The 20411-nt window shown below is 35.8% G+C and overlaps 1 long non-coding RNA gene across 1 annotated transcript in view; it reads left to right on the top strand.

Annotated features, from left to right (window-relative positions):
• Positions 1–19960, top strand: part of LOC141922351 (uncharacterized) — a 72728-nt gene extending 52768 nt beyond the window's left edge. The window contains exon 6 of the long non-coding RNA XR_012622959.1: positions 19098–19960. This is a non-coding gene — a long non-coding RNA (uncharacterized LOC141922351). The remainder of the gene's footprint in view (positions 1–19097) is intronic.
• Positions 19961–20411: the final 451 nt, after the last annotated feature.

The following is a 20411-nucleotide window of genomic DNA, read 5'->3' as shown; positions in this document are numbered from 1 at the left end:
TTTTAAGTTCTACTTATATTGGGCATTAAGTCTTTACCTGCAGAATATTCCCTGCACACATTTTAAAAATGAGGATATCATGAAATACACTATAAAGTATGTATTTTTTTTCCGTCAGTAAAACTTAAGTTGCATATAGTGTCAATTTGTGTTACAAACTATGAGTTGAAACTTTTTTAGATTGTGATTTAAATAAATCTTTCACCATTAAATGCAGTATATCTTGAGAAGGGGTTATAAAGAAATGGGAGATAGAAATTGATAAAAGACTTATTTGGTGTTTGGGAGTCCTGTGCAAACAGCTAAAAAAGTCTTTGGAACAGAGCCAATCTTTCTGTGAAAGCTCTATTGATTACATAGAGAAAAGTCCATTTTAAACACTTTCATAGCACAGTGTTGCCTGAGGAAGCAAAATCTATTACACTTAGATTATGAACTTTTTGTTTATGAACTCAGCTGTCTTAGTGGACAGCTGGAAGAAACTAGCATTATTATTTCTTCTGTCTATAAAGCAGAGTTATTAAGAGTTATTAAAAAGCCCATATTTTTCCCATGTGTGTGCTGCTGCTGTTTTCAAAAACATTCGTAGCGTGAAGTGGTTTGCCATGTGCTCCAGCTGGACTCAGTGCATGCTGCTGGCTCCTGAAATAGTTTTTCAGGACAGACGACTTCTCAGGTCCAGACCCTTGGGCAATGTGTGTGCCACACACCTCTAGTGGATAAGATCTGAGATGTAGTCCCTGATTAGTACTTTTGTAAGTACTTCAGTTGCTTCAGGCATTTGTCTAGCTCTAGGTGATTTAGCTGTGTTAGGAGAATGACTCAAAAATATCTATTGTTAAATAAGCTACCGAAACAGTCACCACTCATCAGTGTGAATGCTGCTTCACACAAAGAATTTCCACTTCTCTTTGACCTAAGGAAAGGTCTAAGCAAGAGGGATGAGGAAGAAGAGAGTGAGTACTTCTCTTTTCCTTTACTTAAAATGGGTGAATGTTAGGCCTGCAGTTGAGGATAGTCTGAATTTGGAACGTGCCTTCCTTTGCAAGGGAAGGCTACAAGAAATCTCCACCTCATGGGGAGAAAAATAGATGCTGGTGCTGGGGGCATATGCATAGCAAAAGAGTAGGGCAGGGCATGGGTAGGTTCAGAAAGAGCACAGTGTCTCAGCTTAAACCAGCAGTGTCTGTGAAACTTGTGGGCAGTGCAGGTCGTCTCTGCATGTGGTGTTTGAGATTGGAGCTGCTAGGACTGAACTAATTCTTGGAGACCAGAAAAGGTGAATTTCATGTATACTATGTGTTCACATATTTCTTCTTGTCTCCAGTGATGGGCCTGACATTTGACATCTCATTGAGGGTGAAATGATGTGACCGGCTTGCTCTAGCACTGGGTCTTTTTTCAGTTTGTGCCCATATGATCAATCCAGCTGAAGTTCGTACCTGTAAGTTCTTTAACTCCCAGGAACTGTGCAGTTGATTAAATTGACTCAGAAACAGCATCTTCAAACACTTTTTTTTTTTTTTTTTCTTCCCCCAAAGGCTCAAAGCATGCAGAGAAAAGGGTGAAAATGATAAAAAGACTTACTTTCACCTAAATCTTTCCTTGGAGCTTACAGTTCTTTTCACTCCAACTGACCCTCATTTCTGACTGTGAGAAACAGACTGTGCTGTGCACAGCATGTTTTCTCTGTCCTCTTGTAATACCTTGCCAGATTGACAAGTTTTAATGACTCCTTGGAAAATTTTTTAGCAAGAAAATAGAAAAGGATGTGAGAAAGATTTCTTGCCTGTAATATCAAAAGTTAGAGTATGCTTATTTGTACAATAGCGCTATATAATTACTCTTTTACCAGAGATTTAAGTCTCATACAAGTTGTGGACAAACACATAGAAAGACTGGGAAAATGCCTCAAAGCATTCAGTTTTATTCTCTTACTTGGCCGCTCTTTTCAATATAACTCTCAATGGTAGCTTCAGCAGTAGAATTCTGGCAGAGTATGAGGCATTCAAATAGACTAAAGTTCTTTCTTCTGAAGCTTGGGGTATTTTTGGTTTTGGTTTTTTTCTGAAACAGAAGATGATGGTAGGAAAGATTTATTGGGAAGTTAACAATGCAATGAAACGATAGAATAGTTATAAAATTAGCAAACTCCCTACATTTAATATCTAGGCATACCAACTTTCATGAGATTCTTGTTAGCTGTGAACTTGCGTTTTCTATGATAGTCTTACAGAAACATGTTTAAAATATAAAACATTGAAAACATTTTAAAAATAGTGTGTTAGGATTATTTAGCACTTTCTTCTGTGCAAATACTGGTCAAAATTAATAAAAATGTTTGCTCTTAATATGAACAATAAGGGTTTGTAAAAATTGCTGCAAACTGTATGATTGGATGAGCGGGAATTGTTTTTTCCTTAAAATGGCTTTATTTAGATGCGTTTCTTACCAGAAATAGCTCAGTGATAAATGTGCACTGGTATAATCTTAAAGAAGTAGCCACACTTAAATGTTCAGAATTTCCAGAACCTCTTGTAGTATGTGGGAATCATTGATTTTGGGAAACTATTACTCCTGATTTCAATTAACTAGCATTTTGAATGATTAAAAAAAATACAATTCTGTCTCATGTAATAGACTGTTTGTGTTTGCCTTCTGGTGTAAGTGTATTTGGTGAAACTCTTAATTTTATTAAGCATTGTGACATAACAACCTGCAGCTCACAAAAGTGGGCTAACTAAGGTGTTTTGAAGCTATCTTTGCACCCTTCGGATTTTGGTTTGCTCCTAGTTGTGAAGTACTCCTCACTGTAATTCAGACAGCTACCTTTACACAAGCACTGTTGGGTCAGCTGAAGACAAGTAATAGAGGGAAGCACTCCAGATAGACCCTGGCTGCTGCTGTCCTTAGAAAACGTTTTCATATGAGACAGCCCCTTAAGACCGACTCCCTTCTTTCTGCAGGAGAGTAATTCTCAGATCTGTTTTACTACTTTGAAAGAAGGAACTGAAACATAATAGGTAATATTATTCTTGAGTCCCTTTTGGAATCCAGCCCAACTGCTAGACAGTGAGATAATTACCACAATGAGCTTCACAGCTTAAGTCTGGAAAAAGAAATGATGTGAACCAGCTGTCTTTCTGTGGATATCCCATTGTTCTTATAGAGTGATAGAAGCTGAATAAAGGTCCCTGATTCACTTTTTAGTAGATGTTCCTCTCTCTTGTGGGTTTTTTTCATTTTTCTTACCGACCGCTGAAGCAGAATTCTACTCTTGGTCTAAATGCCCCTGAAGTTAATGGAAAAGTACTCTCTGGCTTTGGGTTTTGATTTGCACCCCTTGTATTAAGTCCTTTCTGAAAGCATTCTCAGCAGTGCTAGCTGGTAATCTGCAAGCAGTACTATATAGGAACAGAGTCAGTTCAGTTTGGAAATACCTAAATACTCCTATATTCTGAGCATTGTCATTTCTGTAACTTCCATTCTGAATAAGAAAACACTGCAATGTCACATTTTTGGGAGCCAACTGTAAATTCTGCTTTTTCTGCTTTTTTACCATTAACTCTATCAGCTTCCACTACCTCATGTCATTTTGCAAACCAGCCTAAGCTCCAGGAAATGCATGTTTCCTTTAAAGGTGTCTTACCTCAATGTAGAACTTGCCACGTACTTTATATCTGCTGAAACAGTGCTCTGTGAGTAAATACAGGCCTCTAAAACTAAATAATGTTTATGATCTTTAAACAATTTACCTTAATTCAAGGTTTCTAGCTGACAACAGCACCTGATGTATGTGTTGTCTAAAACAGCACTACCTGAAAAGATGAACGGTATTGACAAGCTTTAAATTGGGCTCTTTGGTTTTATGGAATTTTAATTAAAAAAGAATTTGAGTTCCCTGAAGTAGTCACTGGGAAGGCAGATTATATTAGTGACAAATTGTGTGGGTAATTTACAAATACACCTACAAATACCAGACAGACATTTTAAGTGCAAACTGGACTCTTCAGGCTACATTAGTCGAATTTAACTTAACTGACCTTCATCTGTGTTTTTGCATAATGTTGATCTTCTTTTTAGGCTTTAACAGACTTTAACAACCAGACCAGAAAATAAGTGTTTCTGCACATAAATATATGAACAGTTGCTATGGGCTAGCTACAGCTTTGAAAATGAGGTATGTGCTGAATGATAATAGCTCAAATTCCTCTTCTGAGCCTTTCCTTCTTCTTCTGTGCTTACAGAGAGAAAGCATATAGTTTTGAAAAAGAAGCATCCCATTTCCTCCCCAGTGCCTGGGATGTAGGAAATGAGCAAAAAGGGGTTTTACCCACTGTCACCTGCCTTCTGCTCGTTGTAGCTCAGTCAGCTCATTCACAGAACTGAATGTGCTAATCACATGTACTTGCCCCAAAAGTATGGGAGCAGAATGTGACATCCCCTACAGCCTCTCTGTGCAGCAGAACTGATTCAACTTTATATTCTGTGCAGATGTGAGCCTCAGACTTTGGTGATCTAGGAACCAGTGTCTTTAAGATTTTCTATGTTTTCTCTAAATCAATTTCTGTCAAGAAATGCTCCAAAGTAATTACTTTCAGATAGTCTATTTTGTTCTGTTTGTAATATTAAAACTTTAGGTTAGAATTTGGTTTAGTATCTCTAAGTAAGCAATGGAATGCATGCTGTGGTTAAAAAAAAGCAGATTCAAGAGAGATGAAGAGTAGTAATGTAAATAGTAAGGTAAAAGAAAAAAGAAGTTTTTTGTTTCTTTTTGAAAGTTTACATAACTTTGTCTGGGCATACTTTAGATAGATTGTAACCATGCAACTGTAAAAATAAAACTTAATTTTATCTGCATGTATTATTAGCCATGTGGTGTTGAAACTTCCTTGTCCCCCTCACCTACCATATCACCATGCTAAATTATTTTCAACACATGGCAGCCTAGATCTTCTGAGTATAAATTTTATGTGGCCATTCCAATTTATGCAAACTCCTAAAAAATTATTTCAAAATTAAGTACATGCCTCATTAGTCTGACTTGCAGGAAATGGAGAATTAACAATTATAAATAGAATGCTTTAAATACAGCTTAATTAATTCCATGTGTGAATGCATTAGCTAAATATAGTTCTGCTATTATAAAAATAATACTTTAGATAAGCTAAATGTTTCAGTTTCCCTTTTAAATCAGCATCTTCTTACCTCATCTCTGATGTCTTTGAAGCTGGCCTTCTCTCAATATCTTCATTCAGTGTCATTTCCCTGCTACAGGGTGTAAGGTAGTCATTTGAAAATTGAGCTCACAATTTTTGATTGTACAGTGGGGGCACGTTTTCTCAGTTTGGCTAAATCAGATGTCTTTTGATATATTTGGCTTATCTGAGAAACCAGTCTCATGAGTCTCTCCTCACCCACATCAAGTAACATCCATCCCCTGGTGACCCAGGGTGCGCTTCCTGGCCTTGGATGTTGGGTCTCAGCTGTAGTTTGCAGCTCTAAGACCAGAGACTGTAGTATGTGGAGAACAACACATTGTTTGTATACAAAATAGATAGAATATGCACCAAGTTCTCATTTGGGTGGCTAGGTTCAAGGAAGAGAAAATTCTGAGGTCACTGGTTTTATTACAGAAGTTGTTTCAACTTCAGTGCTTACTACAGGAATTAATGAGGATGCTGGTGTCTTCGAGACACCTTCATCTCGTATAGTTTATTAATGTTTGAAAAGATCTTCCTTGGGATCACAGGTAACATCATCTGTGTGAGAAAAATCTAGGCTTTGTATGAATTTTGTTGTTTTCTCTGCTTCAAGGCAGTAACACTTTTCCTCAAAACCAACAGCTTGTTTTCTGAATTTCAACTTTGATGATTCATTTAGAACATCAAAAATGAACCTCTTGAATTAAAACAGAATTCTCATCCTTGTGCAAACTGATTACAGGTGTCATCAGTTGCCTCTTTCAGCACTGAATCAGTTTGCCAGCTGGCCTTATTCGCAGTTTGAGCCAATTTCTGCTTGGTAGATGTAGATTTAGCTCATGTCAGTGTTTCCTCAATCTGAGGGTATCAACTTGTTCAAGTCCAGTCACAAAATTCTGCTTGTGTTGAATATTTACATAAGCACATGAAAATGTTCTTTTGTGGAACAACTATTATTTCATACAAGTATTTAATCATTTTGATGAAAGCATAAGTGTCATGTAAGAATTCCCTTGTTATATGAAAGAGGAAGAAAATTTACATCAAGGATGGTTGATATGTTGCCATCTAATTCTGTTGGGCCCCGGAAACAGGCCAGATAGGGATGGCTGCTGGAGAAGGAACTGCGTCACAGCCAAGTTTGCTGAACTGACACAAAAGGTTTCATGAATATTTTTATGCTGCAGTGCTTATGTTCAGAACTAAATGCGTGTTTCCATTTGTAAAGATGTGTAGGTAGGATACTTTTTGATGCTGTGGGAGTGCCATTGAAGTCTGACCTCAGAACAGATTTTTTCATCTCTGATTGCCCTGAATCCCATGGAGCAGGGACTTGAACATGAGCCTTCCACAACTGAGGCAGTTATCTTGGTCATCTGATTACTGAGCACGAAAAAAAACAGGTTTAGGAGCCTGCTACCCCTTCTGAATAGTTACACCTTCTGATTAGGCATTTCCAAATAAAAATAAAGAATATAATTTTTTTTTTTCATAAATGTGACTGAACATTCTTTGTTATTCATTTTTCTGGGATGTTTCTTTTGTTTCTCTGTTGAGTAAAATGAACATGTCTAGTTGTTAGAAGCATTTTGGGTTTTTTTGTTGATGGTTAGTACTGTTCTGGAGTCTGATTACTTTAAAAAGTGCTGCTGAGCCAAACCCCAGTCCTATCCTTTATCCAAAGAGAGAGAAATTGTCAAAGCGATACTTCAGAAGATTTTTTTTTTGGTGCCATGTTTGAATAGCAGTCATGCTTGACATTTGCTTTTGTATCTTAGATTTATACATCAGAGAAAATACATTATCAAAATTCCAAGTACTTCTGAATAGTCTGTTAGTGAATTCTCACCCAAACTTCAATTATCTTCTTAAGTAATAAAATATTACAATATTAAATATTGTATTTGGTTAGTTTTCCCAAATTTCTGCTAGCCATACCGCATTTTTGTATTTTTTTCTGGTTTGTTTTACATCTGTTTTAAACTATATATATTACATATGTCAAGTTATTATAAATAGATTAATAATTTTATATTAAATGTGATTGCACTTTGTTGTTTTATTTATAGTTTGACATACACACAGCTAGATGTGATCATCTTAAGTGATATTTTTAAATAATCAGTGGACAAGTCACAAGCTTGTTTGAAATACAGAGTAGGTCAGTATTGTTGGTATAGATGGAAGGTTTTCTGTAGTAATTAATTCGAATAGTAATTAGTTTCTTAATGATAAAAAACTAATGTTTGCAACATGGTTGTTTTCAAATTGCAAAAGGTGTAAAATGGTATTTAAGGCGATCAGTTGCAAAATAAGTAATAGTTACCGTTAAGCGAGCAAAGGTCCAGTAAACAGTCCTAAATTTTAAGATGTCATATATGAGACTCCTTTCTGGTGTTTTAATAAGCATCTCAGAGATCGCTCTTAATGTTTCTGTTAGAGAATAAGAGAAATTATAAAATTGCTTCAGAATTTTTTTCTGGAGTATACTTAAAACTCAAAAAGATGATAATAAAAATAATCTAGGATGTAAAATAAGAATACTTTCAAGGCTATTTAGTTTATCTTCTTACCTGAAGGCAAGATCAGTTATACTTCTCATTTCTGTCAGATGTTTCTCTAACCTGTTCTTAATGACTCTAGTGTTGGATACTCCATGACTTCACAGATGCATGCTGTCCCAGTACTTTGCTACTGTAGTATTCCTTGCTCTTACTGAAAGCCATTACATGTTTTTTATGGACATGAAAATGGACTTTTCTTCCTCTTTACAGCAGACTTTTATGCATTTGAAAACTGTTACTAGGTCTTCCTCAGGCTTCTCTAGACTGAGAAACCTCATTGGGTTAGTTTTTCAAAGTAGATCATACTTTCTAGACTTATTATTGTTCTCAGTGATATGCTTTGGTCTTTCTCCAGCTGGCCTGTCTCTTTCTTGAAGGAATGTCTCTGACCACACAGAATTGCATAGAGTAATAGTGTTTCTAGCAGATCACATATTTATGAAAGAGTTCTTCACAGGCTGAAAAATAGTTCTATTATTTATCTGCTCATCTAAAGCAAATTTAATTAGAATGATTTGCCTTCAGAGACATACCTTTTTTTGTTGTTAATTCAAGGGCTAATTTGGAAAAAAAAAAAAACAAACCACAAACCAAAACACAGAAAACCTGTAGTTCGTTAATGTGACCGTTTTATAGGACTGCTTTGAAAACAACTGACTAGAGTTTGCATGTGGCAAAGTAGGGTAAAAAGTATTTTACTTGTGTATTTGAAGGACTTACTTTTGGAGGTGTGAAAATGGACATTGTGGAGACAAAACAGTTTGTATTTTGTGCAGGAAGTAGCAGTTTGAGGTGTCTTATGACATGCTGACTTGTGTGAAAAACACAAGCTGCCTCTGTTCTGAGATTTATCTTATGCTGCTTAATACAAGACCATATGTTCCTTCTCCCCTTGTTCTTCCAGTGATCACCCAGCCTTGCAGGGCTAAAGGTTAGGTTGGGATTTTTGACATGCACCTAAAAGGACATGTCATATCCTTATCAGGTAAGTTCCTGTAAGTATAACAGAAATGAGGTCTTAAAAGGTGTTCACAGCTTTGCAGGCACACAAAAACCAAGCAACTAAACTGAAACTTTATTCCTTATAAAGGTTTCTCCTAATAAAATATACAATGTAGAATTCAGTCAACAGAATTTCCCCACTGATCTTCATAAGTATATCAAGTTTAGCACATGCATGCTACTAGTGTTGCTCTACTTGCAGTATCAGAGCTAGCTGCTATGCAGCCATATCATTTATATCATATCGATGCAGATACTCGTTTTCAAAGTCTCATCCATGTAATTATTTGGATGTATTTATTTTTTTGTGTGATTGTTTTTTGGTTTTGGGTTTTGTTTTTATTTTCTTTTTTTTTTGATCTGTTTTATAACAGTGCAGTAGGAAAGCTTTTCCTTGTTTTAACTTGTCTCCAGATGCTGTTAATGGATGTATTTATAACAATCTTTAAGGTTTATCTATTAAAAAATCTTCAGAAATCTTAATTAAGTAGCTGGCATATTAGAAAATTGCACAGATGTGTAGTATCAGGTTATTACTTGTATTTATATTCACCTTTTTAAATACAAAAGAAGCAGAGACACTACCAACATGATTTCTAGGAAGGATATAGCTCAGTTTATATGTGTGTATACAGATATACGCAGAAAGTGAATTGCATACTTACACTGATAGGCCGAAACTTTAATTCAGTATTCTGGAATAGGGAATATATCTGTCTCTGTGTAGATTGATCCAAATTGAGCCAATTTATAAATCATCAGATATACATCTCATGTGAAAGAGGTGAAGGATCTCAGAGTGGTAAAACACTGGCACAGGTTGCCCAGAGAGGTGCTAGATACCCTGTCCCTGGAAACATTCAAGGCCAGCTTGGATGGGGCTCTGAACAACCTGATCTAGCTGAAGATGTCATTGCTCACTGCAGGGAGGTTGGACTAGATGACCTTTAATGCTCTCTTCCAACCCAAACTGTTCTATGATTCTAAAATCTAAAGGAAAATGGCAGAATTCTGAAGGGATTTCAACAGAAAACAAAGGTTTAGTTTACTAAAGAAAAGGATGGTATGGAAATCAGGAACAAAAATCACGAGAATTTTGGGACTTTTAATGAAGATGGCATATTAGCAATATTACTTGTCTATGACACTTCAACATAATTGGGAAATAAGATCTCTGCTAATTTTGCAATGATAGCAAGTCATCCATGTGCAGAAGCCAAAGGATAGAGAAAATTATTTGGAGATGTCTCTGGTTCAGAGGTAAACCTGGAAATCTTGATGTAGAGATGTCAGTTGAATTTAGGTGGGCAGATGAGATTACGTGAACATAAGGTGTGACAAAGAAAAAAAGTGCTCAAAGATTGAGCCTAATGAGATGTCTTACTGAAAACTAGAGGGGCAACGAGATGGGTTCTGCAAAGGATGAGTTAAAAGAACAGTTAGGGCCATAGACAGAAAAAAAGCAAAAGGTGTGGTGAGAAAAGTCAAACTGGTAAAAGAAAGAATGAAAAAAAATATAAGGTAGAAACATGTTAAGGGTGACTGACAGGTCAGAGGGTATGAAAATCTAGTAATGGATCAGAGACTGGAAAGGAGAAGGTTGTTGCAGACTGTCAAGAGGAGTTTCTATTAACAGCTGGATTTTGTGGTGTTGAGGGAAAGGGACCTCAGGCAGTTTCTGTAAACAATGAGCTTAGAGGTGAGAGGGAGAAGAGTGATATTTAGTCCATGAAGCAGGGTTGAGGTTGAGACATTAGTATTTCCATCCAAAAAGGCCAGCTAAATCATACAGTGTTGGTGAGGAGTCTCAGATTTTAGGAGAAAAGGTAATTCTAGTGTACAGGTTCATCTTCAAATTGCATTTTAGTCCAAACAGAATGAGGAGTTTATATCAAGGTTACAAAATATGGCTGGAGGAGTATAGAGGTGGGGTGAATTCACCGATTTGCTTTAGTATTCATGAGACTTTGCCACGTTATCAACTTCACTCCAGTACAATACATAAGGGAAGATGATGCATAGAACTTTATTTCAAAGGAAGAGTTTGAGGCTAAAATTGTTGAGTACTGTAATCCATGGACATGCATTTTATGCAAGTGTTACAAATATATTAAATACATTTAACAACTAAAATGATTTGACTCTAAAGGAATGGCTAGGATAACATGCCAGTATTTCTGCATGAAACATGTTTGTATCTTTCAAATGAATGTCTGATCTACTGTGAAAATGATTTTTTTTTGTTTAAAAACTCTCTGTAGCCAGTCTGATATTTCTATTTAGTCATACATACTAGTTATTAAAAAGATACTAAAAGTGTGTTAATGATTGATTATGATGTTTTCAAATTTTACTACGGAAAGTTTCAGTTTTCATCGGGTGTCTGAAAGTAAAAAAGAATTCTTCCCACTGAAGTACTGTGTGACCTGCAGCTAAGAATGTAAATGCTCTGTTGTTTAGTTTATCCATACATACATGTGAGTTGAGTTGAGCAGTATTTAGTGTAAGTAATGAAGAAACTGGTAAAGTAGTAGCCTCAAAATTGATCATGGTGCAATTGTTGTCAAAACTCTGGAATTAATTTCTTCCTGCAGCCCTGTTTCTTAGTGATAGATTCTTTTTTCTTATTTTTTTTCTTATACAGTTCTTAGATATCCAACTAGACTTATGGAGAACTGTCATTATTCTCCTTCATTATCTTGACTTTTCAATTAAGGTAGTAGGTGGTAAGGACATTCTATCATATCTGGACAATTATTTTCTTTTAGCCAGATCACATTAATCTCTCAAGTTTTCTTGATATAATTTAGTAACATGTGATTAGAGAAGTAAAATGCCAGAGCTATATTTGTCCTTTTAGCAGATACTACATATTAAAAGAAAGCCCTCCTGTTAAATGAATTTTTATAATGTAAGCTGGGCATGAATTCAAAAACACTATTCCACTTGGAACACAAATGTGATAGACTGAAATAACAAAATTACAGTGGACAATAAATAAAACTCTAGGGGTGCACTTTTACTGCCTTAGCAAAATTAATTCCTTATAATCATGGAAATTATCACAGTATCACTAATGGAAGAATTTTTCTGGGAAACAGACCAGACTATCTGTCTCATTCCAGCAAATTCAGGCATTATCCATTAGAGTTCAATCAATGTCATTCTTTTATCTGTTGCATATTGCCATATACGGTTGTGATGAAAGGATTAGATAACAATAGCAAACCCCAAAAAGACACCTCCAGAGCAAATCCTTCTCAGTTTATTCATGCCACTGAAGAATGGCACTACTCTTTTGAACAGATGTGTAGGATTTAATGTTAAATTCCTTACTCAAAGAACAGCACATTAAAAAAAATTAAAAGAGGATTAATATTGGTTGCTTTATGCATAATAACAACTTTTCTAGTGAATTACATCGAAACAATTTTGGCCTTTCTGCACTCTTAGCAGAAGAAAATTGTAGCTGAGTACAGGACAAGAACAAGAGAGGCAGAAGTTAAAGCAAGAACTGATGTAAATAGACATCCAAGCATAATTTCCTGATCAGTCTAAGATTTAGGTGTGTTGAAATTCTGTTTGATAGTTAATTTTAGAGCTCTTAGTTAAGAGGACACTCCCATGTCTTTAAATACTTCTATTTGCGAAAGGGGATGCTTAAACTAATGTGATTCTATTTGAAACAGTGGAGCTTCATGATGTTAGAAGGGTCATTTGCTACATTTGCTGTTGTATATTGTTCCAAAATCAGAGTCCATATGGATTCAAATTTTTGGCAAGTCTATTTGAGAAATGACCAACACATTGAAATATATATTTAAGTCTCTTACATCTGAACAATTGGTTTGTGAATCCCAGAGGGCATATGTGGGCATAAAGAGGTGCATTTCCACTAACTTCCTGACACCTAATCTGAATTTCTGTAATGTCCCTGATAAATCATGTCAAGTAAAAAATTTCCTGAAATTGTTTCTCTTATTTCAGCACTAATCTATACCATATATTGAAATAAAATGGTGCTCTATTTTTAGATCCTGCATCCAAACATCTGCTATTTCTTGATTTCAGGATTTGGATGCTAATGGCAAAACATTAAAAATAGAAGTCCTTAAAAATGAATTTATTTTCTTTTTGATTTTGCTTATGACTTTTATACTACATTATTTAGGAAAAAAAAAAAGTCCTCTTCTGTTGTCTGTATTTCAAAACAGCTTTGACTTTGTGCAGTAAAGTGCTAGATATTTGAACTTATCTATGAGATATATGAACCCCCATTGCTTGTTTCTAATGCTTTTCAAATGTATAAAGCACGCCTAACATCTGATTAATCTACATTTGCATTAGTATTTTCATTAAAGCTATGTTATAATTCAACATGTTATCTCATGGATCTGTAAAAGTTTGCTTGCAGAAATTATATATTGATGATTGTGATGATTGTAGCATGTGCAATTCAAAGAACTCTGGAAAAAATATAATATGCCAAGTTTTCTTAGATACTGTCTCCACACAGAACTGATTGTTGGTAGCCAAAAGCCCTACATGTACCTCTTGAATGGTCTCACTTTCAACATTTGGAGGAGTCACGGTTTCTGCGATCATTAAGTCTCATAGTACTACAGTTTCCTTTTAGAACCTAGTCTTTTTAATTACTGACCACAGTGTTTAGACAGTAGGTACTTAAATCCAGGAGTCTGGGTTGAACAATTTTGGTTTTGGTTTTTAATGTGAGAGAAGTGCATTTTAAGCTTTCCCTTAATTTGCCTTATCTGAGTTAACTGTGGCTAGACATTTTCTTGAAATTTCCCTGGAGAGCATGCATACAAAGCATCTTGTAAAATTTAATTTTAATAGCTATATAATCCTAATAATACTGGTCAGGAGAAATGTTGTATAACATCCCACAGAGAACCTTTTTGTAAATTGTTTAAGAATGATTGTAGACATACACACAACTAATTAACCATCCCTATTTGAACTGCAAGAAATAGATCAGGATGTATCTCATCGTTTTCCATCCCTTTCCCTTGTTTTCAGAAATAATAGACAAAATACTATTGGTGATGTCCACTGATACTAAATTGCTCGATTTTTCAGCTAAAAATGGAAATTTGGAGAACTAATTTCAATTGCTATATTTCCTGTATTATTCACTCTGTAGGGCTCTTTTCATCTGTGTAGTTGGGAACTGTCAGTGCTAGGTTAATGGTTGGACTAGATGATCTTCAAGGTCTTTTCCAACCTAGATGATTCTGTGAGTCTGTGATTCTGAGCACTGCATTCGTACCGAGTCTTGATAATGACTGTGCTAGCAGGGTTTCCATAGCACTTTTGTTTATTTCCCCCCATGTTGGCATCTGCAAACTCTCAAATACACTAAAAAACCCCAAAACCCCAAACCCCCCAAAAGCCAAAGAACAAAACCACAAAAAACCCCAACAACCACCGCAAATACAATAAATGATGTTCAAAATCTGTAATTCTATTAATTCCTCTCTGATGATCATTAATTTCATGATCTGGTCTGTGTAAAATCTCAGACTGGAATCAAGTTCTGAAGTCCTGTCTAGGTGCTAGCAACAAATCCTTACTACTTTGCAGAATCTGACTTTTGGCTCAGTCTTCTTTGTTGAGATGCAATTTGTACTAGAATCATGTCTAGTTTCTTGTGTTGCCAGTGGCGTTTTATTAATCACCTGCTTTATTCAGGATTGGGATGGTCAGGAATTGATTAATAACATACAAAATATATCATCTTTGAGTCTGTGTGAAGTAATCCCCACCAGCTACATTTTAGAATATGAGCTGGTATTGTTAAATCCTGTTTAAAATTAAAACCTTCCAACTAGTCTGCAATCCTACCCAAAATAGATGCCAACTCAGTTGAAACAAACTTCATAGCTAAGGGGAAATGACATACCTGTGCTACTCTAAAAATCACAAATTACATGCAGTTACTTAAAAACCATGAAATGTGCTGATTCTGACTTTAAAAGGGTATAAACACCTTTCATGATAAACAAATATTGATGAAGGGAAACTACCATTTGAAATTTTGACTGAAGCCAAAATTTAAGATGCTATGTAAGACTCATGTTTCAAATAAGTACGAGTTTCAAACCAACTACTCTTGTTACATGTGCCTGATTGACACAGGTTTTTTTTCTCTGCATCAAGAGAGCTTGAAATCTCAGTAATGCATCTATTGATTAAAATAGCCTTTTGAAAACAAAGTCAGTAAAGCACAAATTGCTTTACTCGACCTGTAGTAGAAAGGGCCTTTCTAACAGTGTGTTAGTTGCGGCATCTCTGCAGCCTTAGTAGCTGAACTTGCAGCCTACATCTTTACTTCTACAAAAAATTAATTCAGGGTGTTTTGCACCCAGAAGCCAAAAGGCATGGTATCACACACATTCATGGAGCTGAACTCTCTTAACCTCTCAAACACGATGTCTGCATTGAAGCTGCCTAAGGGGAGCAGTCCCTCGACTCTGCTAATGTCCCACTTGTGCTCAGGAACTGTTTTGGAAAGTGCTAATTGGTAGGGGTCAAAATCAGGCCGTGGACATTACCCCAGCGTAATAGAAGAGGTGATGGTGTGCCAGGGTCTCTGCCCAAGCCCCTGCCCTGGCAGTGTTTAGTTTCCAACACAGGGACAGCTATAGCGAAGAAAGGAAAATGTTCCTCCTTGGATTGTAACTCTAAAGCTTTATTTTCCCTTGATCATAATGATGTTTCTCACCATTAAATGAACTCTTTTTCATGCATTTTCTCACTCTGGAGTCACTGGTGGGGAAAAAAAAAAAAAAATAAAGGTTCTTGTGATGTTTATTCTTTCTTCTGTGAAACAGAAAATAACACCACCCAGCTGACTTCAAGCAGTTCATTAAGCCATACAGCCAAGCACTTTTCACAAGGGAAGGAGAAATCTTGATACTTATGTTTCAACAGACTTTTTAGCATGGTTTCCTAGGGAAACTAGACCTATGCAATCACATGGGAAATGGCAGAGGAGATGGAGAAAATGAAGGGAGGGCAGGGGAGATGGAGGAAGGGAAGGAGTCTGTTTGTGGGACCTAGCTGTTGTCTTTCCCCCTCTGTCAGCTGATAGCTTTAGAAACTGTTAGCTGCCTTCAGACAGATTTGATAAAGGCTACAATGACTCTTGAGTAGAGAAAAGACATTGTTCCCATTCAGACATGTCCTAGCTAAAAGAGAAGTTGCAGCTCATGCCTTTTTAGATTAAACAACCACCTCCACCCACTTCTAAGAGAGATACCTTTTCATTCTTTAATGGTTGGAAAGACATTGGCCAGACCTTCTTTGACATAAGCAACCAGCAGACTAAACTCCTAAGAAAGGAGACTTCATTAATTCATGTGTTAGCAGAACTGCTTCTTTTGCTCTTTTATATTTTTTTCCATAGGAACTTCAACAAAACCTATATGAACATGAAAAAAATCAGTTTTGCTGAAATAGCTTTCTCAAATGAAAAACCTTCAACTGTTATACTATACACAGACATGTACATGTGCACACAGACATGTACTTTTTTTTCTGTAAAACATATACACACACATACACATAACAGGTTTGGTTTTTTTCTTTCTGTGAAGAACTGTCATAGTTTAAAGTTACATAATAATCCCTTTATTTTCTTGCTAGGGTTTTCTTTCTCCATCTGATAGATTGGCATTTTACAAGGTGGTTAAGATAGCCTAGCTTTTGAAGACATTTTGAATTGTCTGGTCTGACAGACTTCAGATGAAGGTAGAATTATTTTTGTGATAATCAATTGTTGTGCTGAGACACAGCTGAAATTCAATCCAGTTGTCTGAAAGTCCAAGTCACTATAGACTCTCTTGTTGATTCTAAACACATCACATTCAGAACAGCTTTTTCTTCTCATAAATCTACATACTTTTATAAGCAAAGGAAGAGAAAAATAACCAAGTTTAAAACCAATAGTGTTGGAAGTATCCTGACTTCTCCCCAGACTAGATCCAAATTCAGTAATGTAGATGGCATTTCTTGAAAATAGATAGTGTCCAGATGCAATACTATATACCACAGCTACTCTGCTGTATTTTTATAAACACTACATTGTTGTTTAAACTACAAAGATATGTAGGAATGGAAAAGAAGGGTAAACTTCCCAGCCTATGAATCTCTGTTCTATCCTTGCTAAGAAGAAAACCAGAATAACATATGAATCTCATATATCAGTAAAGCTATTTTTCTTCTAAGTAGTAGTCCCAACAATATATGTGACTTCTGTCAGAAAAAAAGTTAATATTGTTTTCTTTATCTTCTGAAGTTATCAGTCTAGTAGGAGTAGAAGTAGAAAATATTTTTGCAAAATAGCTTTGAATAAGTCATGAACCTCTGAGAGAATGAAAAATGACAAACGTTAGTTACATTAATTGTGTAGATGACTGGGTAGATGGATCTGCATACATATAAAAGTTCATAATGCAGCAGAGATACTGCAAATGTTTCTCTGACTCATTGATAGCACTGAAGCTGTGTCCAAATTGAACATAAAAACAAGAGCATTTTAAATAGAAAAATGAAAATATTGAAGCATTTACAAATATCTATTGAATCTAGTTTGTGATACAAATTATGCCTTTTTGTTTGATTGAAGTCTTACATGCTCTGTGTCATTTCATTTTGCCCTGCTGTAAAGAAGGATGGTGAGAAAACACTAAAATGAGTCTATGAACTTTTGGAATAGCAGAATTATGTGGATTTTAGGACCCACATGCATGTTGGCAAGTATTATGCAGTTGCATAGATCCCTTATACTAAAGTTACAAGTGAAGGAAAAAATAAGCAAGGGTAAAAAAGTCCCTCTCTTACAGACAAAAGACATAGGTAACTTTTTTGTTATACTAAAATAGGAGAAGATCTCTTGAAGCAACTGAGTTCTCAGGAAGATTCCAATTTTTAAAATCATGAGCTAAAATTATGAGGGACACTTGTGTGTTTTTTTCCTAGATGTCAATATGCAATTCCTTGTTTGTTTAAATGAATAAATGGACATGAATCACTCTGACATTTAGAATCTATATTCAGAGCAGAATAGTGCTTAGTAAAGGAAGCCCGAGGCCATGCATTAAACAAAGGGAAGAAAAATAAATGCTGACTGGCTGCCCATTTGTCTGAACATTGACCAATCTGTGTAGAGTTAAGCAGAAGTACTCTTAAGACAGTTTGTCCTCAGGCAGTTAAATTTCTATTTAGAGCAGATGCACTTGGGTAGCATGGTCTGCCTGCATTTTGCATTTCCCAGTGTTCTAGTGTTTATGTTTGCTTTGTGTTTCATACCTAATTAATGAGTGTTAAGGGAAAAGGCTTGGGATAGGGAATTTGCTTGTGATACTTCATTGCAGTCTATTATTAATTCTGTACTTCAAGAGAATTTGATCTTACACATCACAAGGGCAAAGGGACACGGTGCACCTCTGTCTTGTGAGAGACTTCTTTGCAAGGAGAGGTTTAGCTGAAGGATATAGTGCTAGTGCAAATTTACTGGCAGTGTAAAAGACTGTGAGTCTTCTCCTGCTAGCAACTGCCATGTTGACACCTATTTTAAAGCGCTGTGATGTGGTGAGGGTGCACGGGGTGCTCCTTCCTGCCTGCTAGATTGTGACTGCTGCCACTACCGAGTCCTCGTGCAAAGTGTTCAGAGAAGGAGCAAAGCTGTGAGGTGGTACAAGGAAGAGCAGGTCAGTCCCTCTTTGGGGGTCTCTGCCAGGACTGTATGGCTTTTGCTGCCAAGTGAAACACACAAAATCCTTATGCTTTTGAGCACTTCCTTTGTGCTCCACGTATTTTTGAAACTTCGGAATACTTGAAGGAAAAGTCACTTCAAGAAGTCTTTATGGTCTCTGTGACTAACAGATGAGTTTGCTGACCTTTGTCCATACAGTAGAATTCATCGAATGCTGGTTTTATGATGGAATTATGAGTAAGGCCGTACATACCATACTATAAAATAGGGGTCATAGTTTTTATCCATCATCATCCAAATTTCTTCCAGAGCTGGAAAAGATATTTTCACAGCAGTACATCCCTGTGCTTGAGATAATAAATGCCTGCTAGTGTGATATGAAAAATACGATGTATTCTTTCTGCTCTGTGTTGTACCAGATGGGTAGATAGTAGAACGGGAATGGTATCTAGGATCTCTGCACTGTATAGGGTAGACAAGTCCTTAATTTATCAATATTGTTACTGATTTTCTTCAAGGATCTAAATTTCTCAAATACATTGACAAATGTAACAAGAAAATGATAATGCTAATATCTGTCATTTTCAGATGCAATGCTTCCCAGATGCTGTAAGAATGCAAGACCTGTTTGTTTGATAAATACCTGGCACCATGGCTAAGATGTTGGCAGATCGCCCATAAGTAACTGAGGAATGTCTTCAGGGTTTTCTTAGTGCTGCTGGGTAACTGCTCATTGTGAGGTTCAAACCTAAAACTTGGAGTATATAGCAACATGCAGAGATCACAGTTATCTCTACAATTCATGGACTTCAGAGCCTGCGCCGTTTTGGGATGCAAAGTCATGTGGAGTACATCATTCTACTGTTAAAATATAGTGCATCGAGATGATCTCTTACATGGCTAGTGAAATATATATACATATCACAGTCTAATCACACTTATAGGCATCTAAGAATGACTAACCTTACTTTAAAAGCACACTGATGATTTTTTTTAGTTTTCTACTGTTTTCCATCTTCTTTCTTATGCATGACACAGCATGATTTATAAGAATTGGTATGTCTACTAGTGATATGTAATAACATGCCATTCAGCAAGGAGAAAGAAGTTTCGTCTTGTTAATATTCCATATTTCATTTGGTTGACTCAGTGAACCTTAACATGTGTATTCATGAGACCATGCCTGTAGATTAATGTGGAAGTGGAATTACCAACAAAGCCCAATACAGAAGGTTAAAAATGATCCATAAAAGGTTTCAAATTCTTCATTTCTGTGACAAGAATTATAACTAAAACAGAAAGAACTATAACTAGACTGGAAAATGGCACCAGGTAAATTAAGTGTAATGACACTGACTGTAACAATGGAGAAGAAAGGTAGAAATCCTAGCTATTTTGAGAACTTCAAGGTCATAATATTTTAGTTGCTCTCAGATGTTGCAGCATGGAGAATTAAATAATTGTACCAGAGCTACATATACATTAGTTAATTTTATATGATTTTTCCATTAAGGTTCCAATTCTTATTATTAGAATTGCACTTCTAAAATACATTTTTTCTATTCATTTCCTTTTTAAGACTATCATGTAAATAATTTACATTGAACAATAAGAATTAACTTTCATTCTTTCTTGCTCTGTCTTCATTTGAATGACAAAAATCATAACCAAAGTAGAAAATAGTGCAGATTTAATCCCTTCTTATGTCACAAATCATAAAAAGAAAAAGTAAGGCAACAATTTATATTTTTGACATGCCTAAATTACTCATAAGAGTTACTAGCTCTTTTCTTCTGTCAAATTCTTGTTTGAATCTCACAGTGGTTTAAAAGTAATTCATGTGCAAAGCATTGTATCAGGCATACAAGATGGTATCTAATTATTCCATTCAGAGAAATTTTA

Source organism: Strix aluco, chromosome 4 (assembly GCF_031877795.1).
Source record: "Strix aluco isolate bStrAlu1 chromosome 4, bStrAlu1.hap1, whole genome shotgun sequence".
NCBI lineage: Eukaryota > Metazoa > Chordata > Aves > Strigiformes > Strigidae > Strix > Strix aluco.
Note: the sequence above shows the minus strand (reverse complement) of the source record. Positions and strands in the feature narration are given on the sequence as shown.